This window comes from Protopterus annectens, chromosome 2.part0 (genome assembly GCF_019279795.1).
Source record: "Protopterus annectens isolate FY-2018-M chromosome 2.part0, PAN1.0, whole genome shotgun sequence".
Classification (NCBI taxonomy): Eukaryota; Metazoa; Chordata; order Ceratodontiformes; family Protopteridae; genus Protopterus; species Protopterus annectens.
In genome coordinates this window covers 92,097,060-92,123,664 of record NC_056728.1, presented here as the reverse complement: position 1 = coordinate 92,123,664, position 26,605 = coordinate 92,097,060, and the positions used below count along the sequence as shown (strand labels likewise).

The 26,605-nt window shown below is 36.6% G+C and overlaps 1 protein-coding gene across 3 annotated transcripts in view; it reads right to left on the bottom strand.

Moving 5' to 3' along the window:
- The window catches only part of LOC122792977 (spermine oxidase-like), a 497,014-nt gene that overhangs the window by 381,996 nt on the left and 88,413 nt on the right, over nucleotides 1-26,605 (bottom strand). Inside the window, exon 3 of one of the 3 annotated variants that reach the window (XM_044060578.1) lies at nucleotides 6,280-6,491. The exons of the other annotated variants lie outside the window; for them this stretch is intronic. The gene's annotated coding sequence lies outside the window, so the exon portion shown is untranslated. The remainder of the gene's footprint in view (nucleotides 1-6,279; nucleotides 6,492-26,605) is intronic. 3 annotated transcript variants of the gene reach the window in all.

Here is a 26,605-nt window from a genome sequence, read left to right as displayed (position 1 = left end):
AAATTCCCAATCATGGCCCACTGTTTTTTTTTCCCTAAGAAAATATTCGCTAAAATGGTCATTCGACAAAAAGAGGTTTCAACAAAGTGATTTAGATGAAGAAGTATTTGATAAATAGTAACTTCAGTGATGTGATATAGACCCGCTTTGCCACTTTTACAATTTAATATGACAGCAATAAACTTGAGTTTGCTTTCAAAGTGCATGATCTTGGTATTATCCTCACCAACTTGTTGGTTTACTTTCAGGATCCAAGTGTTGGTTGCTGCAATATCATAATGTTTTCTTATACTGAGCATCTCCACAACCGTGTACCTTACACTTGAAGAGAATGTCTCTGTAGTTGTCCATGCCTTGGTTTCCTCCTAACCTGATTACAGAAAGTCCTTTATCTGGGACTACATGATACTGACATTAATTGTCTATAGCTAGTACAAAACTCTGTGGCCAATCTACTTTCTGATGCACCATGCATACCAACATATTATATCTATGTTCTGCAATTTGCACTGGTTTCCAGATTAATATCATACTGTCTTTAAAACTCTTAATGCTGCTTTGCCTATCCTCATATTTCATGTGTCTCCCTTTAATGAAAGAGCTTATTATGCCCTATTGCTCTTCGCAGGTGCTGCTGATGGTTCTCCAGGATCATTCTGAAACACCTGACATCCACTTCTTTGCCTACCAGGCACTGTACTGTAGAACCTACTGCCACAGTGACTTTAGGAATGTTCCACTTTGGACAGCTTTCCCAAACATTACTTTTTATTTGGCTTTTAAGTGATAACGTTTGGACAGATCCATGGTCTTCATGAATTTGTGGTTATTAATTGCAGTTATTCATCCTTCTGATCTTATTTTCAAAAAAACGTGATTGCATTTTAAATTGTACGGCCGTAATTTATTTATTGTGGACATGATATTGTTCTTTTGTATACTAGTGTGTTTTAAAAGCACTTAAAGCAATAGGACCAATGCTACAAGCCTCTTGTTCATATCCTGAAGGCACTTTGTTATTTCTGGTGTGAATAGGAGGGTACACTTAAATGGAGAATGTAGAAAAAGTCAAGACAGTGTCCTTATTAGGATCATCTGCACTCACCCCCTCAAGGACACAGGATATCAGGCTTTATGGTGCGAAAATCTCTATATTTGATCAGTTACTTACCAGGAGACCCAGATGGGGAATTGACAAACTTGAAGTAGAATAGGTGGTGGACAGATGATTGAGAGCTAGGTTCCACTACCAAATTCTTGATTTCATGACTACTTTTGGAAAATTGAATTCAATAAGTGTCCAAACTTATGGGTTGCAGGGGAAACTACCTGAGTGAAAATGAAGCTTTCCATTAAACCTGCAAGTTATCAAGTCTTGCCATCATCACAGGCATTACAATCCCCCAGGATTAACCATCAAAGGAATTAATGTCAGTTATCATAGAGGACTGATGCTATGTGCTGTTAATGTGCTGCTTCCTGTGGTCCAAGGTTTGATTTCCTCAGACTACATTTGCCCTCTGTGCGACTGTGCGTAAGTCATTTAAACCAAAGTGTTCTTGATCAACCTTGCATTATATAACACAGCCCTAGATAATGGATTAGAGTAACAGTTCCTTTTCATTTACTGGAAATGGTAATTTAATGCCTGAAGTACTAATACAAGGCAAGGACGGCCACAATCCCCACGGGGTTTAACCCTTTGATGACACTAGCAATATGATACAGAGCTTTTGGACATGTTTATGCCAAGAATTAAATTCAGGTAGAGTATATTCAGTATATTAAGATCAGGGAAGTTCTGCAAAATTCTGGAAAGTCAAGAGGCATTGTCTGGGCTATAATTAACAGCAACCATCAAGTAGTTAAAGGGTCAAGTGTCCAAGCAAAGCCACCACATTTTATTAACAGCCACATTCCGGTTTGGAGTTATCCCCATCTTCTATGACATAAATCATTTAGGATATTTACTGCATCATTACAGAAGGGTCATAGACACCATATACCTTAGCTAGAGTGACACTCTAAAGAAAATCAGATGATGGAACTGTAGTAAAAGTATAAACTTTATCTAAATCCGATGAAATAGAAATGTAGAAGAAATTAGGACACTGATTTCTGTGGATGATTAGCACAGCAATAAAGAAGAAGATGACACACTTACTGGAGGGAAGACAGACAGACAAGTCAGAACTGTATGAGTATATGAGTTAATAATACATTTTGAAGGGTGTGAGCTGGGGGTGGTGGTAAACAGTGAGATGGAGGAGCACAATTATTCCTCAAGCTCAAACATTTAGAATGTAGCTAAGTGCCTGAAGGTATTAGAAGGGTATGATTTTAGCAGACAAGCTAAATTTTAAGTACTTGGAGAATGACCTAACTTGGTGGAACAGTGTTTTCCTCCAACACCCTAGTTATTTTTCTACAGTCTAGTTGGTGTGTAGTAGAGCCAGGATCTAAGGTGCAGAAAGCTATTCTTTGAAACATTTTGTATGATCTCAAAAATTTTAGGAAGGTCAGTATTGTTATAATAGATTAATGAAATGACAATCTGCCGAATCCACTATAAAAATCAGCATGCAAACTAGATGACAGTTCTAAGTTAATGTGTGCATGGGAAGAACAAACCAGTTATAGATCCATGCCAAAATTAATGTGCATGACGTTTAAATCAAAGTATGAATTTTCATATGAAATTCTAACTGCAGTTGCTTAGCATTAGCATTTATTGTATCTCAAAATTGTATTGGTGAATTTCATACACCCTTCAAGTAAATTATTTTTCTTCGGGTAGATGAATGGTAAAAGATAATTGTACACTGCAAACTCTCCACAGTGATAGATTCAAAGGAGTCGGTAGTGCCAACATTTACTTTGTAGAGTGTTAAATTAGATCATTCTGCAACAGCAACACCCCCAACCCCATAAGCAAATGTGACACCACAAAGTAATAAGAACCCTAGCAGGACAGAGACCTCCAAAGCTGTCATACAACTGTGATCCATCCAGGTCTTGATAATGCATACCAGGTCACCAATAACTATAGTCATACTCTTCTTTGATCCAGTACTACACAGTACCTTTCTAGTCTGAAGTTTAGTTGTAGAGACACTAAAGTATTAGTTCTTTTAGAACAGAAGTTTCTGGGAAAGAACATGAAGACAAAGGAGCTGGATCTTGCTTCTTTTCAGAGTCATTATGGTGTTGCAATGTTCAACAATTCTCTCCTACTTGCAAAAACTCTCCCTCCAAATATTTCTTTTGTGGTCATCCCATAACCTTCTTTCTGTTTGTGTGCAAAACTTTTGTAATAATGTCTTTATCACATAGAGTCTTCTTAAGACTTTACATATTAAATATTTCACCACTACAGGATTACATTGTACTGTCAACAATTGCAAATAAATGCACTTCTAGAATCAAGTCTAGAAGTCAAATATCCCTACTGGTTAATATTATGTGAATGAATATTACTCTATCATGGAAAAATAATAAACTGAGAAAGACAGACAAACTAAACTAGTGAAGTTAAGATCTGTACTCTCAATCAACTAGGCTGAATTAGACATTTAGTAGATAATATTCTGAGACAAGAAAGCCTTTTGATTAAGTGGCTTGAATGGAAACAAAACAGTATCTGGGAAACCATGCATCAACAAAACTAAAAGAATGATGTTTATAGATTTATGAAACGGTACTCAATAGTAGTTGATCAAAACAATAATAGAAGTAGAATAATTTATGTCTGTCATTAAGTGACTGAAAAAGCTGTAATAAAATATATTTGTCTTTGCTGAGAATATTTGGATTTACATATTATAAGCCTAAAAAACATTGCATGTGAATATTAATATGTTTTGAAAGGGAAAAATCACTTTAAATAGTAAATATTAATATCAGTGGGAACTAAAAAGCTTCAACATAATGCTGTTTGTCTTACACACTTACCAGCCACATATCTTCATTATTCTAAAAAAACAAGATGAATTAGACTCGAACCCCCCATTCCCAGATAAATTTATTTTGTAGGATAAACCTACACACAGGAAAACGAATACAAAAACAAAAAATAAATAAATAAATACATGCATGCATACATACATACATACATACATACATAAGTGCTAGATAATAGAATATAGTCCCATCATAGTTACTGGTACAAAATGTATGCGTATTAAGCAAGAAAGTGTTTGACGTGTAACATTTATATGTTCTTTAAAGGATTGTTATTAAGTCAATGTTTAATAATTATTTAGTTTAAAGAACAGGAATGTCTTAATTTTCAGAATATAATCTTATAATTACATTACAAGTATAACAGCTTTATGAAGATTAATGAAAGCTCATAGGAAGCTCTTATAATGTGAAATGAGCACTGTGGCATTATTACAACAGAAATTATTCTATAAACTACACATCCAGCTAATAATCAATACATTTTATTAAAACTGGATGAGATTCAATTTAGTATAATTGAATGTCACTACTTTAATCCCAGTAAAATTAGATAAAACAAATTCACTAGTCATGAATATCTGTCATAGATGTAAAACTGCTTTAGGCTCCGTTTTCACTTAATCTAAAGATAAAGAAAACTGTGTTTCTCTTACAAAGATATTATAGTACATGCAAAATAGTGATTTTAAATAAGTATCAGTGTAATACTAACGTATTTAGATTTTACAGACTTGAAATAGGCAAAGAAATTAAAAATGCTTATGACTTATGCTCTGGTCACACGAAGGAATTTGTTTTGTAATGTGATTAGGTAATAACTCTTTCATAACCATGCAAAAAGAATGTGGATATTGCAAAATACATGAATGAGTGTTTACTTAACAATTTAACTGCATAAAATACAGATTTCTAATATGCCAACACATCATTAAGATACTTAACCCATCTTTCCACAGCAGTCATTCTGGTTTACAAAACATCAGCTTAGAGGCCTTGTTAAGTTGATCCTTCCGAATGTCGGATCATAGGAGTTTACTAAGTTAATGGCCCTAGAGTCTTTACATTCATACCATGTTAGATGGTCTACATTTACAGCGCTAGTCAATGATCTGCACCAACTGTCCCTGTCCATGAGGGACAAAGGTGCCACTCCCAGAGTGAATTTACAGTCTCCATCCAATTGTCCAAGTTTCACTTAAATAGGGTCATTGAGGAGCATTGCTTCATGTGAATTGGGACTTTATTCCAGAGAAGTAGCAATCTCTGGGAGATATATTTGTCTCTCCAGCATGTTTTGTTAATGTCACAGACTAGGGTAAGATCCCTGGAATGAATCCTGTCCAATTTACTTGCAGATGTGTAGCATTTCCATTAGAGCAGGGCTAGAGACTGCTCTGTAGGCCAGGCACAAGTCACCTCTCAGCAGTGTATAAGATACAGAGTACAGTGACATGGCTCTCCAGCTGATGCAGGTGTCTGGTGAGGTACATAAAGAAGGAAGCGTTATACCCTATTAGTGGTCTAATAAGGGTTGAATACACAGGAGTTATAGCATCCTTAGTCCTGGATGTGATGCCCTTACTTATCAGGTGTGCAACACAGAAAGCTTTTCATACCACCGTGGACACATGGTGATCAAATTTTAGGTTGCTATCAACTTGTATTCCCATGTCTCACACCACTGGGTTTCAGCTTAGGGGATACTGTCTATATTGTAATTTGCAGGGACAGCCTTTTGCCAAAGGGGATAATAATGCACTTTTTTGCATTTTGTTCCCTGGCTTTGGGACCAATTATTTGTCCTGTGTTGCAGGACAAAATAACCTGTTTAATATGTTTTGTTTTTTTTACTCTAAGTATAAGCTTTTGTTTTAATCTAAGCTAGGAATAAGCAACACTGGCTTTCATTTTTTTTGTGAAGCACATACTTATGTTGCAAACTTACTCTGCAGACTTTGGGGCATATCATGGTACTGCACATTATTAAATTGTTGTGGAGATAGCACCGGACCTTTAGTTCTCACTTATAGTTACAAAATGCAAATTAAAATGACTGCCTCTCAATGTTTTGTTAGGTAATTTTGTTGTGGACTCTGTACGTCTCATGAGTATTCTTTTATCTTTTATTCTTTAATCTTACGTTGCCATAGCATCATTTCATCAACTTTCTTATAACATATAAATACCATTCCCACCATATAATTATGCACGCCATTTCCCAATTAACATATGTGCTACATATTAAATTTGACACAATAATCTGAAACAATAGCTTTCATAATAATAAAAAAATACCATGAAAGTTTTGTGCCTTACATCGAAATTCATTGCTATTTTTCCTGTGTACTCTGGTATCCTCTGATATTCCAAAAAAACATGCTTTTAGGTGGACTAGTGATTCTCCAAATTGTCTGCAGATATGCACGCATTGCCCATTTGCATCCTGCATTGCATTAGTGTCCTGTTCAGGACTGGTTGTTTGCCTTGTCCCCACTGTTTTTCAGGACAGGTTACCACGCCTCATGACCCTGGACAGGATAAAGTGAGTATTGGAGAATAAATAAAATAAACCAATCTTTGGTAAAAATATCTAGTATGTACCGAATACTGTGAAAATGTATTTATGAATGCAAAGAACACTGAATTATATGTGGGGGCAATGAAGAAGCTCTCTTACTGTGCTGGTAATATGTAGACGTGCTCAACAGAAGCAGTGGCTTTATATTACAGCTCTGGGGAAAAGTATTATAGAAAATCTTACCAAACTACTTTTTTGAGTAACATCACAGTCTGGGCTAAATAAGAAATGTAGGGCAAGACTTGATATGAGATCGGTGATGCTGAGCATTAAAAGTATGCAAGATTAAGGTATTTTTAATTTTTAACATTACATGCCATTACAATTCACCATCTCTGGTTTTCAAGCAGGGATAACAAAATCTTTAGATAACATCATTAAACAATAATCATGGATCACAGCTCAGAAGTAAAATAAGTAAATAAATCAAAATTAAAAACTAATATGACCCACTGCGTCCTTTATAGTTCTCGCCCTCATAACGCCATCAAGCTTTACTTTAGTCATCTCTAATATTCCATTATGTTTTCTGTCTGAGAGTTCCACAATTTTATAATCCTGCAATTCAGATCGTTTTGCTGTCTTTATAGTTTATAAAATTCATTTTAAAGTTTGTGCTTATTTATACTGATAAATTGTTACTTGTTGCATCTGTGATTAGACATTTTAACACGCACTAGAATGAGTCTTATAACAAATCATTGCAAGATACCAAGTCCTAAGTTGTGGGTTTCACTTAAATCAGGTTAAAGTACTACAAGTTCCTATAATTAGACTTATGCATTGATAACAGATAATTCCTCCAGATCCTACTAGTATAATGCTAACACTTTGTATTAATGTTTAGACAAAACTTTACAGTTGTTTGAACATGTATGCAAATATTTACATATCCTGTAGCAGTTTTCTATGCTCTGTCTTATGCATGACTGCTATTACATTTACACTGTGACAGGTAAAAGTATAATCCACACATATTATATGCATTATATTACATAATGAGAACTGTAAAATTAAGTTAGTACTCGCATATCTCACATATTATATGGCCAATTTAAAAAAACTCTGGACTGGAAGCCTTTACCGCCAAACACAGCTTTATTCCTTTGAAGTGTGATCAATACAAATACACTTTTCGTCAGGTGAGATTCCTGACTTCTTCAGAAATTAACAAACATTGTCCACTGATAAAAAAAGGTTAATATACTATTCCGACAATCAATCGTTCCCTACCAATTAAAAATTAAAGGTACCTCGCTCCTCTGAGGGCGAGATAGGTATTATCATACAAAACACAAACACAAGTATAAATGCATCCATAAATTGAGCCAAAAATCAAATAGTATTAAAAATATATTACTAAATAAATAACAAAATGCAGCTATTCAGAGTTTTTTAAAACATACAGCCAATGTTAGGTCAATTAAAATGTGTTGGTAAAGTGCATACAGATATATCGTTGTTTGATGCAATATGTAACATTATTTATGTTGACTGTGTTAGTTAATTAACAGACCACCTATTAGCTGGTTTAACCTGCTGGTCCGATGGTCACCACGGATCCTATGATCTTCATTAACTAGTCCAACAAAAAATGGGTCCTAAACAGCGTCAGTCCATGTTTATTAACTATCATCTAACCTACACGAGTGGTGTGTCGTTTTATTATCTTTTAATATTTGACCAGTTATTCTACATTAAAATTAATTAGTCAATCAATATACCAGTTGTTGATATATTCATGAACTAATCTTATATAACCATATAAAACGCTAATGTAAAAAGTTTTAAAATAAGCATATGTTGAAAGTATAAGAAATATATATGTGTGTATATTTACTATTTATTTAGTAATATCTTTTTAATACTATTTGATTTTTGGCTCAATTTATGGATGCATTTATACTTGTGTTTGTGTTTTGTATGTTAATACCTATCTCGCCCTCAGAGGAGCGAGGTACCTTTAATTTTTAATTGGTAGGGAACGATTGATTGTCGGAATAGTATATTAACCTTTTTTTATCAGTGGACAATGTTTGTTAATTTCTGAAGAAGTCAGGAATCTCACCTGACGAAAAGTGCATTGGTATTGATCGTACTTCAAAGGAATAAAGCTGTGTTTGGCGGTAAAGGCTTCGAGTCCAGAGTTTTTTAAATTCACATATTATATGTATTATATTCCATAATGAAAACTGTAAAAGTAGATGAATCCTCACATATTACATGCATTATATTCTGTAATAAAAACTGTAAAATTAGATTAATCCTCACACATTATATGCATTATATTAAATAATGCAAAATGTAAAATTAGATTAGTACTCATATTATATACATTATATTCCATAATAAAAACTGTAAAACGAATCCTCATATATTACATGAATTATATTCCATAATGAAAATGTAAAATGAGATTAAGCCTCATATATTACATGCATTTATATTACATAATGAAAACTGTAAAAATAAATTAGTACTCACATATCTCACATATTATATACATTATATCCCATAATGAAAACCATAAAATTTTATTAATCCTCATATACTGCATGCATTATATTACATAATGAAAACTATAAAAATAAATTAGTACTCACATATTATGCATTACATTCTATGATAAAAACTATAAAATTAGATTGATCCTCACATATGCATTATACTACATAATATAAACTGTAAAATTAGATTAGAACTTGCATATTATATGTATTATATTTCATAAAGAAAAGTGTAAAATTAGATTAATACTCATATATTATACTCATTATATTATATAATGAAAACTATAAAATTAAATTAGTACTTGGATATTATATGCATTACGTTCCATGATGAAAACTGTAAAATTATAGTAATACTCGCATATTATATGCACTATATTACATAATGTAAACTGTAGAATTAAATTAGTTCTCATACTGTATATTATATACATTAAATTCTATAATGTAAACTGCAAAATTAGATTAATACTCACATATTACATGTATTATATTACATAATGAAAACTGTAAAATTGCATTAATACTCACATATTATATGCCTTAAATTACATTATGAAAACTGTAAAATTAGAATAATACTTCAATTTGGGAAATGTGGAAAGGTAGAAATCCTATGGCCTTCTGCTTTATTCAGGACATGCATAGGTTCATAGATGTGTACTAGGCTAATGGCCCTGGAGCCTTTACAAGCCTAGCCCATAGGATTACCCTGGTATCGTGCCACCTGGCCTTAGTTCTGAGTGCCTCTGTCAAGTACAGCCACTGGAGTGATTCCTGGGGTGAATTTTCTATTTCCCATCCACTCATCAAGATTTCGTTTGAAGAGGGCCAGTGAGGTGCTCTGTTTGACATGTATGGAAAGTCTATTCCATAGCATGGGCAGTCTCAAGGTTATAAACCTGTCCCTCCAGCATGCTCTGTTGATTGTGGTAATGAGGTTGAGGTCTCTGGAGCATGTGGTGTGGAGGGATTGGGATTTCTTTAGCTGTAGATCATCATTTTTTTTTCTGATAGAGCTATCCATAACAAGACTGGCATTTTGTTAGAGTCAGTGCAGGATTCTGGCCTGGTGTTTATTACACAGACCTAGATTGATGATAACTTTGGCCCTGTTCTGGTGTCTTTGATTCCTCCAGATTTCTTTGTCATACAATGTCTAGCTCTAAATCATTCTGGGGTGGGCTTGGGATGATTAATTGTTTGATCACTGAACAGAATGACGCTAAGGTTGGTTGCACCAACTCCTCTGAATATGCCATAGGAGTGGGAGATTTCATATAAAGTCCACCGAGTAGTATGAACATGTCTCTTTGAGAGTTTATTGACTTCCTTTTGCCTCAGTGCTCATGTCCTCTAGAAGGATTATTTTGGGGGACCTTAACATTTGGGTAGATATTAAAAAATTCCTTTGTGCTACGAAGAAGATTCAGGTCTGCCTCTGCAATCACCTCCACTACCCTCATATTTTAGGGCATACTTTTTGCTTGGCTTTCCAACATGATATTTCTACCAGAGATTTGAGGATGGAGCCGGATACATGGTCAGACCACGCAATCATTCAATTTGTGGTTGACTGACCCCACTGAGATCCCATAAATGTTGGCTATGTGCATGGGCCAAGGCTTAATTTGATCATCCTGGACACTTTAAATTATGTTTTGCATGGTCTAATCAGGTTTGTTATGGTTGTCCATGGGAGGTTAGACCATCTTCTAGTTTGTGGGTTTATAGTTCCCAATTAAAATTGTTATATCTCCATGGTTTCTGGAATACATAACAGTACTTGTGAAACAGATCCTTGTCATACAGACTATTTTTTCTTGTCCTGAGATATTAAGACCAATACATTTTATGAGATTATCCTAAGTTGCAGGTATATCATAAATCTCCCCTTGTCCTAAGGTGCAGGTTTATCTCAAGTTTTCCTTTTTTCATTATGGTTCTTGAGAAAGTTGGATATCTTCAGCTGGAATCATATTTGAGAGATAATAGCATCATGGTCATTTCCTATCTAAGATTTGTGTCAGATAGAGTACTCACAAGAGTCTTTAAAGTTCTCCTCTTACCAAGATATCATTGTCATTATTCCATTTTGGTCCTTCTAGTTTTCTCATCAATTTTGATACAGGGTACCATTTCATCTGTGAAATGCCTAGTATTGAGCTGGACTGTTCTGTTCCTACTGGTCAGGATGCAGACAGACAGTGGTCTCTAGAATTAATTATTTTTCCCTCTATTATTTTGATTGTGAGTTTCCACAGGGCTCCATCCTAAGCTCCTTACTGTTTGTATGCTTTGCTTCTTTTAGAAGACCCACCTTATATAATTGAGAGATTTGTACTATCACTGCTATGCTGATGACGTGCAGCTGCACCTCTCACTCCTTCAGGATTCTATGCTGGCTCACCCATAAAACACTTAACATGGTTATTCATGTTACCTCGAGGATTCATTAGCTGCAGTTCTGTCTCCCAGTATAAATTACTGATGGAACACGGTTCAATTTGTGTCACAGTTAAATGATCTACATAGTGATTATTGATAACAGGGTGACTTTAAAGGGCAAAATTTCAAACAAAGTCACTTCCCATTATTCTACCTGTTGACCTTACTGTAGTGAAGTGAGCATGTGCTTCCCCCCAGTTGTGCTATTGGTAATGTCATGTACTTTGGGGTTTCCAGATCTCAGAATTGGACCCACTGCAACTATGCACACGTCATCTGCCCAGCTACCTATGGAAATTTCAAAGGGAGGAACCAAACATTAATGTCATTTTAATAAGATGGATAGCTGCATGTCTTACTTATAGGACATGTCATACAGCAATTGGACAGGTGAAATTCTGTGTTATAGTCAGAGTGTCCCACGGGGCTCTATCCTAGGCCCATACTTGTTTAGGTTGAATCTTTCAGATCTAACTTTTTCCATCTGAGGTGTTATATAGTCTGTGTACAGATTACTTGAAAATGGATAAAACGGTTTTATCTTTTATAGACAAGGCATACCTGCAAAATAACTTGAGTATATTGACCATTTGGGCACAGGGAGATAATATGCTGATAAATACATAAAAGAATAAGGATATGAGATTTGGGAGACAGAAATTGAAAAGTGAATATTTAATGTAGCACACCGTGATTAAGACTGTGAATTTCTTATATACTAGATGTAGCTGATGCATGGAATAGACTACCAAATTATATTAAATCATGCACTGGTTTAGATATTTTTAAAAACAACTGGACACATTGTGGGAATGAATGTTTGGGTATTACTGGCAGGCTAGAAGGGCATTATTACCTGGGCTTGAAATATTTATATGTATGTATGAATGTATAATGAAAATGTGAATAATGCTGTTAAAAATTCAAATAATTTGCAGTTGTTATTTAAGTTTCACTTTTCCCCATTGCTGTGTGATTGGGAAGTTACTTTATATAAACTGAGGTTGTGGGTAGTCTCTATCCACATAGGGGTGCACAGGACTTGTTTATTACAGAAAGTGGTCTGGCACATTGGCTGTTTTGGTATTTGGAGTTTATGTACTGGGAAGTCTAACTTCTGTTGGTTGTATAAGAATTCTGAATACTTTTCAGTCTATTTTTCTGTGGTAATAGGACAGTTTGGCAGAGTTTAGTTCTACTGGGACATATTTATTACTAGAAACATTAAGTGCTTATTATGAAATGTTATCCAGTATCATCGGTTTATTATACTGGCTGGTGTTCTCTCCCCTGACTGGATCGATCCTAACTCTGCCCCCCCATCAAATCCAGTTGCAACTAAGAAGAAAAAAAATAAAATAAAAATACGTCTCAGCCTATGGTTAGTGATTCGGTTAGGGCACTGCTCAACCTACAGATCACTTACCTTTTGCCCAGTCCCTCTAGTGTAAGCTTTTTCAGCAACTATGGAATGGGGATTAGACACATCCTCCGGTTCCAGTAACTAGTGCAGGTATGGGAGAACCAAAGCTTTTAAGGAAGGCAGTAGTCTGGGCTAAGAGACCACATGCAGATGTAATACTCTGTTCCCAGATATTTCATATAGTTGTTGTTGTGTCTTTCGGCTTTTCCCGGTTAGGGGTCGCCACAGCGGAACTCCGGTCTGCTAATGATTGGCAATAGATTTTTATGTGGTGGCTAGCCGGGCCTAATGCATAACCTTCAACGAAGGAACGCCCATTCACGCATGTCGCCACACAGAAGACGCTCTAGCTGAGAATCGAACGGGCAACGTCTAACTGTGATTCGACAATGCTACCGCAGCACCTCCATCGCAGTACAGATATTTCATATAGTAGTGAAGTTAAAAAAAACAAACAAAAAAAAAAAAAAACAGAAGCTTCATCATAAAGCTGAGATATAGCTGTTTTATAAGGCTGATGTGGATTCCATAGCAAACAGTGTTCTGCAGACAGCTAATTCCACAGGATGTCCTCCCATACATGGCTCTAGTGCTACTTTGATGAGAGAACTTTCTGTTTCAGAGAATGATAAAAGACAATGGTGATTTCCTAGATGACAGTGAGTCCAGTCACTCTGATTCTTTGGAAGGTGAACCTGAGCTTAAGTCCAAACAAGTGTTCATTTTTCCTAAGATGATTGCTAGATTTAATTATGTTTTTGTTTGGAAACAGTCGAGAACTACCTCAGACCTAGGCAGGGTAAATGACTTAATAGAGGACGAGCTTCCCAATTCTCTCTTACTGGTCTTGGAAGATGTTTATAAAACTGCCTGCAGGACACCAGTATCTATTCCAGCAGTCCCAAAAAAGGCTCAGAGACAACACAGGATCTCCTCAGATATGACAAATTAATTTTCTCATGTTACTGCTGATTCAGCTGTGTTCTCTCCAGCTGCCTGTTCAAATAGAAAGCACTTGACTTCATCTAATATAATAACCCCTGATAAAGAGGGAAAATGGATAGATCTTCAAGGCGAAAGGATGTCTCTTTCTAGTAATCTAACCTTTAGAATGTTAAATTATCAAAGCTATATGTGGACATTTATTTTACAAAGCGAGTACAGTTTGGATGATTTTGCTGCTCCTTCAATTATACCAGGATGGCATCTTTGGTTACGTAATCACAACATCGCTGATGACTTAAAAGCTGAAATTTTGAATGTATCTTTCAGTTCTGAATTGTTTTTGGGCCCTCTGTTACACAGATTCTCAAACAGTAGAATGATGGAGGCAAATTAATGCATGGGGTGTCTAGGATGTTTCATGCACCCAAGTTCTCTCCAGACAAGGCATCTTCCTTCCAGGGGCAGAACAAACAAAAATCACAGCTAAACAAAGTTGAGGATCCAAACAGAAAGGCAAAAAGATAATTCGTGTAAACCAAACATGAGTGGTTCCTTTTCAAAAAAGGATCAACCGCTTGTAAAGGATTGGCTATGTTGACTCACTGAGCACCCCTACCCAGCCTTGCCTTCCTTTCCTCCTTCCCACAGGCTCTCTCTCAACCTTGCAGCCTGGCTGCAAACAGTCTCAGACAAATGGGTTCTAACAATAATTCTGACTGGATGCACTTGGCAGTGGAAAGAAAATCCTTCCCATTTCTGGGGAAATCCCTGTACCAAATAGAATAGACAGAGCTGTCTCTTCCAGTGCTATACCACATAGTAGAAGCAAAGATCATACAATCAGTGCCTTGATACACAAAAGCAAAGGATGTTACTCCAGAATCCTTTTTAATACCAAAGAAGAAGGAGCACTCCTGGAGACCTGTCCTAGATTTGTCCTTTCTAAACACCTTCGTAAAAGTTTCAAACTTCAAAATGCTCACCTGACAGTCATTCCAAGTGGTGCTTTCAGGCCAATGTTTCATGCTGACTCTAGACCTCAAGGATACTTATCATCATACTCCTATTGCGCCCAATATCAGGAAACTTTTGAGATTTACTGTGTTTGGCTTACATTATTAGTTTTTTGCATTACCCTTTGGGCTACCTACTATACTTCAGGTGTTTACAAAGACTCTGGTGATTGCTTATTATAGAATCCAAGGCATCTACATTTTTCCTTGTTAAGACAGCTTGCTGATTTGTACAGATTCTGTATCAAGGTGCTTGGAGTTCTTAGTCAAGGTTGCATTCTTCCTTTCCAACCTGGGCTTCAAAAGTCCTTTCTTACACCCTCTCAATGAACTGTTCACCTGGGGTGCTGGAGAAACACAGTAAAAAGGATAGCTTTCAAGACAGATGGTTCTGACTTAACGGGGCATTTTCTTGGATTTCTCTCTTCTAGATGTGGCCTCAGCAAAATAGATCCTGAAAATGTTAGGCCTTATGGCATCAATGATCATCATGATCCCACTAGCCAGACTACACATGAGAAAAATTAAATGGTACTTGTGAAATTGTTGGACCCAACACCTTCATCCCTTGGATTTCCAGGTACCAGTACTGGGATTTGTGAAACAGGAACTGCAGTGGTGAAGCCATCAACTGTCTCTGCATCCGGGTCTCCTTTTCTCTCTTCATAACTCCCCAGTTCAATCTGTTCAGACTCTCTATATTTTGTATGGGAGCAGTGTCCATGGGAGTTCAAGTGCAAGACTTGTGGGGTCCTCAGGACATGCCAAAGCACATAGATGTAAAAGATGTTGGATGTTGGCAATGCTAAATATTCTTCACCACTTATGGACTCCATGTCCTTTTCGTGTGGTCACACACAACACTACCATGATGTGGTACTTGAACAAGCAAGGGGGTAAAAGGTTATACCCTCTTTGACAGATGGCAGTGATGGCCTGGGATCAGGGTGTCCAACATTCTCTGATTCTTCAAGTCTCACACATTACATCAAAGCAAAACACAGTGGCAGACAGACTAAGCAGATCATGGACAAACTCTTGTGAGTAGAAGCTCAATGTAGTGGTCTTCCATGACTTGTTCAGGGTGGGGAATACCTCAAGTCGATCTGCTCACCTCCTTTCTAAACAGACAACTGAAAAAAATTCTGTTCAACACATCCATGCAGCCATGCTTGAAAAACATTGCATTTGCACCTTTTCCAATGATTCCCAAGGTACTTCTAAAGATTCAGAAAGAATTATCAAAAATCATTTTGGTGACGTCCTTTTGGCCCAGGCAAAGTTGGTTCTTCCTTTTAATGGAATTAGCCAAGGGAAATTACCACAAGCTTCTACTCACAATCAGGGTGTATGGTACACCCCAGTTTATAGTAATTGCAAATGAAAGCCTAGATGATTCTATTTTTGTACCTTTTAGGTATACTTGTTCCATAAGGATGTGCAGCAGGTATTTAGGGAGGCAAGAAAGCCTATAACTAGAAAATCTTACATTTAGAAGTAGAAGAGGTTTTCTAGGTGGTGCCTGCCTAGTCAACAACAGACGTCCCAAAGGGTCTATATTAGAACATCAAATGTTCTAAATAGCGAACGCTTACATGAGCAAAACTAATGAAAAACCAAAAGGTTACCAAACTTCCACTGAAAAACAAAAACGTTGAAACGGCCACAGCAGAAGTAACAGAGCACGGACTTTAATGTAAGCGCTTTCGGTCGAAGTAATACCTCAACCTTCTTCAGACATACACAATTACAACAACCACAGAAACATCCTTAAATGTGCAATAAGTGATTAGAATTAATTAATGAATTAATTATTATGAATTCTTAAAGTTACAAAAAATGATTTTAAAATGATTTTAAAATAATTTTAAAACATGCTAATTAATTTAGCTTATTTAATATAAAAAAAGTATAAAAAGTTATAAATACATTAAATCACCATTTTCTTAAAAAGTGTTATAACTTTATAAAAATTTTTTATATATATAATATTTTTTATGTACTAAATAACAATCATGAGTAGTAACATCAAGGACTATTGCGCTAGACTCTCCAACGTACAAACTAAACTCATAATTCAATAAAAACAATTATATATGAAAAACCATTATATGATAAACATATAAAAAGAGAGACCATGTTAATGAGTTTATAAGGGATAACCATATAGCTTAAAAACTGAGCTATCTAAATAATGTGAGTATTTTAATGCACACTTTTTGTAAAAGTATATAAGAACCAACAAAATTAATACTTTTACATGTACAACAAATAAACGAATAATCAATTTATCTCCTTAATGCCCTTAATGCCCTAGGGAGGAAAGATCTAAATAACGCACTTGCCAGGCACATTTGTGAACAACCCGACCACCACTTTTTATTTTCTGCCATACAACAGGTCAAGATAGGTATTAGGGGGGGTCCATGGCAATTGTGGCTTGAAGAACAAGAACTTTTATGGCAAATTAGAACACTTGCCCAATTTCCCCCAGGTTTGAATGGGTATGCATCGATTAAATGTATACTAAAATTAAGGGCATTAAGGAGATAAATTGATTATTCGTTTATTTGTTGTACATGTAAAAGTATTAATTTTGTTGGTTCTTATATACTTTTACAAAAAGTGTGCATTAAAATACTCACATTATTTAGATAGCTCAGTTTTTAAGCTATATGGTTATCCCTTATAAACTCATTAACATGGTCTCTCTTTTTATATGTTTATCATATAATGGTTTTTCATATATAATTGTTTTTATTGAATTATGAGTTTAGTTTGTACGTTGTAGAGTCTAGCACAATAGTCCTTGATGTTACTACTCATGATTGTTATTTAGTACATAAAAAATATTATATATATAAAAATTTTTTATAAAGTTATAACACTTTTTAAGAAAATGGTGATTTAATGTATTTATAACTTTATATACTTTTTTATATAAAATAAGATAAATTTATTAGCATGTTTTAAAATTATTTTAAAATCATTTTAAAATCATTTTTTGTAACTTTAAGAGTTCATAATAATTAATTTGTTAATTAATTCTAATCACTTATTGCATATTTAAGGATGTTTCTGTGGTTGTTGTAATTGTGTATGTCTGAAGAAGGTTGAGGTATTACTTCGACCGAAAGCGCTTACATTAAAGTCCGTGCTCTGTTACTTCTGCTGTGGCCGTTTCTACTTTTTTGTTTTTCAGTACATGAGCAAAACTCCAGGACCTCGAAATCCTTATTGTGGGGGGCTGTGCCCCTCACACCCCCACTAAATATATATTCCAACTCAGAGATCGCACTACAGTGAGTAAAAGGACAATATTCCGATCTTCACTGTACTGCGATAAAAAAAAACAAAACTTTGAGGTCTTGCATTTTCGCTCATGGAAGCGTTCACTATTTAGAACATTCGATGTTCTAATAGAGACCTGGTCCCAAAAGAGTTTTGGACCATCTGGTTTTGAAATAGTTGTGTAAGCTACTTAGAGATGGTTTTTCATATGCTTCTATAAAGCACATCTTGTGGCCAATGACTATCAAAGCACATCTTGTGGCCATCTCAGCTTGTTTGCCCATGGAGCCCCCTTTATCATTTCTTTCTGTGGTCAAACAGCTTACAAAAGGAGTGTTGCAGGTGAAACCCCCTTGAAAGCAAATTCCTTCTCCCTGAGATCTCAACCTTGTTCTTGAAAAATTGACCTTGCCTCCTTTTGAACCCACCTCTCAGATTAAATTACAGTTTATTACTTGGAAGACTGTTTTACTCACTCCTCTGACATCTGCAATGCGAGTCACTGAGCTGCAAATTCTCATGGTGGGACAATCCTATCTGATTTTTTTCACAAAGGCATGGTTGTGTTACACACTAAAGTTGTTTCTGAATTTACCTTGAATCAAGCCATAAATCTCCCAGTGTTCTAGCCTGATCCAAAAAACAAGACAGAAAAGATTAAGATTCTACATACCTTGGATGAGCACAGGCAACTCAAGTACTACCTTGACAGAACAACGTCCTTTAGGAAAGGTGAATAGCTGTTTGTCTCCTTTACGGGGCCTAATAAAGGTTAACCTGTCCCTATCAAACTATTACACAATGGTTGTCCTCTGCTATTGTTTTCTGTTGCTCTCACTATGGTAAGTCTCTTCCAGGCAAGGTTAAGGCTTACTTGACAAGGGCCTTATTCACTTCGAAAGGGCTGGACTCTAGAAGCATTCTAGAGGCAGCAAACTGGTTCTCTGCTCATACCTTCATAAAGTACTACAAACTGGATTCCTTTTCAAGGTCCAGAGTAGGCTTTGCTAGGGACATTCCTCAGAGGCTCCTGCATCCTTATCCTTGTACCTCCAAGGCAGAGTAAGCTTTGGAAGTCTACCCAAAATACTACTTAGGCAATGGGAATGATGAGCACAGTACAGCTGCATAAGTCCTACTTACTTGTAACAGTAGCTGGTCGACTTCCTCACTGCCTCAGTGACAACAACCACTCATCATCTTCCAGATTATGCATAGAGAAGATTGTTTTCAACCTCTTTGATTCAGTTGGATTTGATTTTTATATGGCATTGTGATTGGCTATGAAATTACTCTTGCTAGAGGATTCTGGCTTCAGGTACTTTCCTCTCCCTCTTTGTGTAAGGGAAAAAGCCTGAGAATGCACTTCCTGTGACAGCTGAAGGCTTCCCTCTTAGGATATTACCAAACAATCAGCTGTCACAGGAACAGAGAGAGATGGGAGTCTGAGCTTTTGTAAGCTGGCCAGTACTTGGTTACCTTGGCAGATATCCCAAAATTCCACTGAAGGAAGAAAGGAATTCAAACATCTAAACATCAACTGTTACAGGTAAGTAGAACCTATGTGACTGCACTTTTATTACTGACAAGTTGACATGAATCTGGTTTCTTCAAAACATTATATTGCACTAATTATGCAGGAATTGTACTGGTTATCTATCAGGCAGCAGATGAGATATAAAGTATTGATTCGTGTCTACCTTGCCCTAAAGGTCTTGCCTCCCCCTCCATGTTAGATATCTTGAGCTAGTATCAACTGTCTCATCACTTATATTCTGCCTCCCTGTTAGTGATTTCAGTAACATGGCCTGAAATCTCTAGAATTTATTAATTTGCTTATCAGGAGCTGAAGCTTTGGAATTTACCACATGGAAGGCTAAGAGTGTGTTCTTCTCTAAGTGACTTCAATATTTTTTTATTTAGATTTCCCATAATCTTGTGTTTTTTTAATGACACTGCTCTATTTTGCCATGATATTAATATATAGGCACTTTTATAGTGTGTTTTATCAACAATGCTCTTGCTTTATTTTGTCTTAATTTTCCTGATTATAATATCTATTTTATTCCTATAACTAAATGTTTTATGTGTGTGTGTGTGTGTGTGTGTGTGTGTGTGTGTGTGTGTGTGTGTGTGTGTGTGTGTACATACACACACACACACACACACACACACACACACACACACACACAGATTTAGGTTTGCTTTTTTACTTGTTTTATTGTTTAATTTATTTAGGTATGTAAGCTACTTGTTTTAGTTTTAAAATGTGTACAGTGCTTGGGTACAGGCACTTAAATAAACCTGAACTTGGATTTAGGAAAGCATCATGATCCTGGGAGGTCTCTGATAATATTTCAAGAAGATTGGACAATACATGGAATTGCTTCAAACGCTGATGACCTTCCTTTTTCCAACTTTGAGGTATGACAGGCGAAATTACTATTCCCATTAAGATTAACAATGCATGCAATGATTATAGTTTGCAAATTAAATCAGAAGAGTTTATAAAGCATTACTAAAACTGAATAGTGAAAAAGCAACCATGATGCAGCTATCATCTTGGGTCTTTTAAGTACAGAACACTATTATTTTTATGAAGAGATCAAGCACCTTTTTTAACCTTGGGCCATGACCTGAAATTAGAAAAACCCTTTCCATTCTAAGTATTAAGGGTATGCTGATATAAGGAATAAGGCCACTGACATGTGTCTCTCACATCACCAACATGCAATGTGCATTCCCATGTCAAGAAGGGGGATGGGGTTATATTCTTACATTTACACTCTGGTGGATTATCTGAGGCAAAATATTTATAGTGTATGTGCTTCACATGACTAAGCCACACTGTGCCGCCGAAGAAATACCACCAGTTATACATTTTTGCTGTACCTCAGCCCAGCAGAGGTAGACAATTTATTGCAGAAATGTACTATATACAGAGTTAATGTTTCCCTAACTAAAGTACAGCAATATGACATTAAGGTTCTGAACGTAATATCAAATCTCATATTGTAACAGAATGAGCCCTACTTTTGCATTCACAAAGTATAAATTACTACCATCAAATGCCCCTGTATTGCTTTCCATACTGCCTTAACATTTATTTTGAGCTCATTTTTAGCACACCAATGGTTTACCAGGGAAGGTTCATTCTGGTGGGTTTGGGTATCATAGGGTACCTTTAACAGCAATCCCAGTTTGAAACTGTTTGCATAATTTGCTAGCCAAAGGTTTGGCTGCCTGCTGGGAGGTCTGAGAATTAAATACTAAAAAGGAGTGTCCCCCAGCACAGAGCCCTGAGGGACACGGATGGTCACTTTTATACTTTTTGATGAAGCATCAACAACTTGCACTGTGTAGGTTCTTTCTTTCAGACTGTTTGCTATCCATCTTACTGCATATGGGTTGATTTTTAAATCATTTAGCTTTTGTATGATGCCAGCATGGGGGATGGTGTCAAAGGTCTTAGGTTAATCAAGTTACATCTCTTTAAATATGTTACTGTACATATGTCTCTGACCTCTTTCAAAATACCATTAATTCAGATGATACAAAAATGCTACCTAAAGCCACCTACATGTTTTTCAACTTATTACTCATTCTGTGTATAAACTGATCATGAATGCTATGTGTACAGTACGTATTGAACATTTCCTTTAATGTAATAATCTCCTGAAGCTTTTCCCCAGGGTCTCCATCAAAAAGGACTACCATACCCAATCAGAGTTTCCTGGTAAGCAAAATAAACTATATTAATTCATTATTTCACTGTTTTCTGTCAGCTTAATTTTTGAGGGGTATGTGCAGGAAGTCAGCTATTTTCACTTATTTCAAACCCCCTGGCTATTAGATTTCTGCTGGACATTCCTGTTAATCTTTCACTCAATCAGTCAATCAATCAACTAATCAAATCTTATTAACATGTCTATACAACTAGGCATGTTACAAAATAAAACAGTTCATAGATGTAAAACAAAACTGTTAAGATAGAGGTAACTCAAAGAAACAAAAATAAACATTAAAATTGTGACAGAAAAGTGGTTTCTGGCATTTAGTGTAGAGGATTAAGGGTATAAGCTGTAAGTGGGCTGTTAGTCCAAGGTTGAATTCCTACAGCCTCCATTCCTACTGTGTGACCCCGAGGAAGTCACTTAACCAAACAGTGTCTCTGGTTCCCCCCAAAAGAGACATTTGTGTTAAATGGCCTCACTCAGTTAAGAATTGAATAAAACAGAAAATACATAACTATGGTAACATTCCAGGAAAGTGGAGTACTAAAAGGGGACCAGTGTAAGCCTTATATCTTTGGGCGCCTCCTAAAGTTCTTCTCAACAGTGCATTCCCAACGATACTAAAGTATGGAATCGCAGAGCTCAGGTGCCTAAAAGGAAAGTTGGAGAGTCTGGACAATTGAGACTTTATGCTGGGGATTGGCAGCAAGTGAAGGCAACCAACGAGAGATGTTAAGAAGCCCGACTTAGCATAAAAAGCTTAACAGAGGTGACACCTTGAACATACTGAACTATTAATATCAGCGCAACAGTATTATAACATTCATACACTCCAAATTTAGCTATATTAACTCTGACATTGCACAGTCTTGGAGAAAACATGAGTGTTCATGTTGGTAGCTAAACTGCATCTCCTTCTTCCCCCACCGGCTTCCTACTGGAAGTGCAAGACCCAATACTGTGAGCCGTAACACTGAAAAGTAAACTGCGTTTAATTATAACATTGAATTCCAAACTTCAGTGTTATATTTTTAAATATTATTTCTTGAAGGGAGTTCATGTCTCTGTACCCCTGAATGAAGAGATTCAAGGGACTGGTCACTCAAGCCTTTGCTCCTTACATAAACTACCTCCAAAATCACTATATCTCATAGGAGGAATACTCAGAGATACTGCAATCTTGTAAGTAGTAGCCCCCTATTCACACGTAAATTCTCAGTTTTCTGCAGTCATTGTACTAAACAAGTGCCACAACAATAATATGGAGACTCCAGTGTTAATACAGCAACAGCCAGACTAGGAAAACTAATCTTCCAGTTATAATGTAAAGAAGGGTTTATTACCATAGTTACAATCAAATATCATTTACTATACATTATTTTTGTATAATGCATATACCAGCATCAATTTTCTCATGTCATGCTAATGGTTTATATCTTTAAAGGTTAGTTTGTTTTTGCTTTCTTGTATTTGTACTGCTTCATTGCCTTCTCCTGTTTTGTATATAGTGGTGTATTTTCTTTACACTGTTTTACTTGTATTCTGCTTTCAGTTGTATATTTAAACTAGCAAAGAGACTACAACTGTGTCTCTTGTGAGTCATACAGAAATTATAACAGGCCCTTTACTGTTCGGAATCTATTTCTTAGAAGTACAGGCTAAATTAGATGGCCTTTGGCTCACAAAGTTCACTGCTGATTGCAAACTGAGTGCAATCATTGAGTCCCCAATAATGTTAACATACTACAGGAATGGCTAACACAGTCAAATGATCAGTGCCAAAGCCACTGTCTACACTAAATGCACAAAGTTGCATTATTATTCCCTCTGGCAAAGTAGAATTCCCCACTAACTACAGTATTAACAACATCCCCTTAAGATCAAACCCAGTGGTGCAAGACCTGGGAACACAGGTAGATAGCAATCTGAACTTTGACCACCAAATTTCCACTGTGGTTAGGAAAGAATTCTACATTGTGCACTTTATAAGTAAGGGTATTGCATCCATGTCGAAGGGCGTTATAGCCCAACTGTACTCAACCCTCATCAGACCACTAATAGAGTACAATTCTCCCTTTTGCATGTGCCTCTACAGACAGCTGGAGAGACCACATTAGTTCCTCACCAAGAACATACACAGCCTCCAAACCATAACGTACATAATAAACTAAAAGCCCTGTTGCTGTACTCAGTATCATATAGGCTGCTTAGAGGAGAATTGTGCCTTGCTTAAAGGGCAGTCTCCGACCCTGCCCTGATGGAAATGCTGCACATATGCAAATCTAATGACACAAGAGTCACTCACTCTAGTGATCTAAACCTAGCCTGTGGCATTAACAGAACATGCTGGAGAAACTAATATCTCTCCCAAACACTACCACTCCTCTGAAGCAAACTTCCAATTCACATGAAGCAGAGCTCCTCACTTACCTTGTTCAAGTACAACCTGGACAACTGGATGGGGGAACGCAAATTCACCCTGGGGGTGGCACCCATGTCTCTCATGGACAGGGGGAGTTAGTGTTGACCATAGACTAAGTCTGCAAAGTGCGTCTACTTAATAAGGACAATTGGATCAACTTGGGATTACCATAGGGCTTTAGGGCTGCTAGCCTAGTAACCTCCTATGAGCCTATGAGCCTATAAGGTTACTTACCTGTGAACTGAGGGTGGAGCTAGGAACTAAACTTTCTTTAAGGGGTAAAATAAAACATTTCAAAGCTTACTGGAAAAGCTCATTCATACTCTGACAGATGGCTGTGAGGGAAAGGTTAGTTTGTTTTTGCTTTCTTGTATTTTGCATTGCTTCATTGCCATCTTCTAGTTTGTATATTCTGGTATATTTTCTTTACACTCTGTTTTACTTGTATTTTGCTTTCAGTTGCATATTTATGCTAGGAAAGAGACCACAGCTGTGTCTCTTGTGAGTCACACAGAAATTAAATGTTCCCACATCCTGTGCTGCTACATTTTTAAACTCAACTGTCATTCTAGTTGCCAGCCCCTTATGTTAATTTGACCACATATTTTCTTCCCCGTCCTCTTTCAAAGGCTATTGTGAGTAAGCACAAAGGTATCATTTTGTGAAATCACTCCCCTTCAGCTATTTAAATGTATTGACCATCCCACTATATTCCATAAATCCAGAATACAAAGTGCCCACCCCCTTTTGATCTTTTTCTCTTGTTCTTTTAAAATTAGCAGTCCTCACCTTAGATTGCTCCCCTCTTTCATATCTAACTGCTTAATGCACACTGCAACTCTTAGGATATTAACCCATTTTTCAATCTTATTTATTTTATTTATTTATTTTTATTTAACATTTACCAGGAAAGTTCGACTTGGAACGGAGCCAATTTTCAGTGGAGGCCTGGAGAGAAATGCTCTAGATGCATGTCTTTGTAACATGAGAGGAAACTGCAGTACCCGGAGAAACCCCACACAACTGCAGAGAGGACATGCAGACTCCACACAGAAGGCACTCCAGCTGAGAATCGAACCGGAGAACCTCTTGCTCTGAAGCAACAACACTACCGCTGCACCACTGCGACATCTAGTCCAAGACCACCAATTACTGTTGAGCCCACATTCTGTCACTTCTCAGCCATCTTGGGATTAATGCTTTTGTTATGTTCTGGTGAATGAAGGAACATAGGGAGATTATTTCCTTGAGACTGGTGATCATCAGAAAGCTTGGTAACTGCTTCACAGGTGCCAGGTTGGAATTTTTACTCCTAATGAGAGAAGGAGCAGATGACATTGATTCTTGACAGTTTCTGATTGGGCAGTTAGTGTTTGTGTGTTGGACCTTCCTAAATGGGTTGGTTGCTATTCAAGGCATCTACCAGGAAAAGGCTACAACAAGCCTACAGACGCTTGCATCATCTGGGACAAGACTGCGGATAACCAAAACAGGTTGGGGCCTGCTTCTCATCTTGGGATTGGTGCTACTGTTTTACTTCTGATGAAAGGAGAAGCAAAGGTGCATTACATGCAGCAGCACGAAGTGTGTTGAAACCAGCACTAGCTATAACCAGGCAATAGCTAATCAGGCAAATCCTCTCTATTTATCATTCTTGACAAAGCTAATCCTTTCTTTTCAGTAAGTACTGCTTGATTAGCTGCAGTCTAACCTAACTTCAGACTATCTCCCTAAATACTTCAACCATAAATCATCAAAGTTTACTTATTAGTTTCCCATCAAGTGTTTGGTAGTGCCTTGTATAGACGCAGACACCATGAGTTGACCTTTTTCCTACAAAAGCACCCATGAAGTTTCATCAATACCTGGATGCACACACGGCAGCTAGTTTGCAGTGACAAGCACTGCCCAAGGAGTTGCAAACCAGATGCTCCTCACTTTACTTTAAATTCTCACCACAACCATCTAATTAATAAAAAAGGGCCTATTGCCATGGATATGAACTTTCCTACTATCTCAGTTACCAGCTTGGTGGATGTGAGTATCCTGAGGCAATGTAGAAATTGCCTTATATTTACTGACAACTAGCTAATTCTCAAACTGATATGGTATGCGAGAGATGTAATTACACAATGTCACTGGAGGCAGACCTCGCCCATAAAAGCACTTCTGATGTCAATCAATAGTACACACTGCACCCATCACACATAGTTCAAAGTATACCCATAGACCCACGTATGCTGAGGCACTTAAATGTAACTTTCTTAAACCCCAAAGA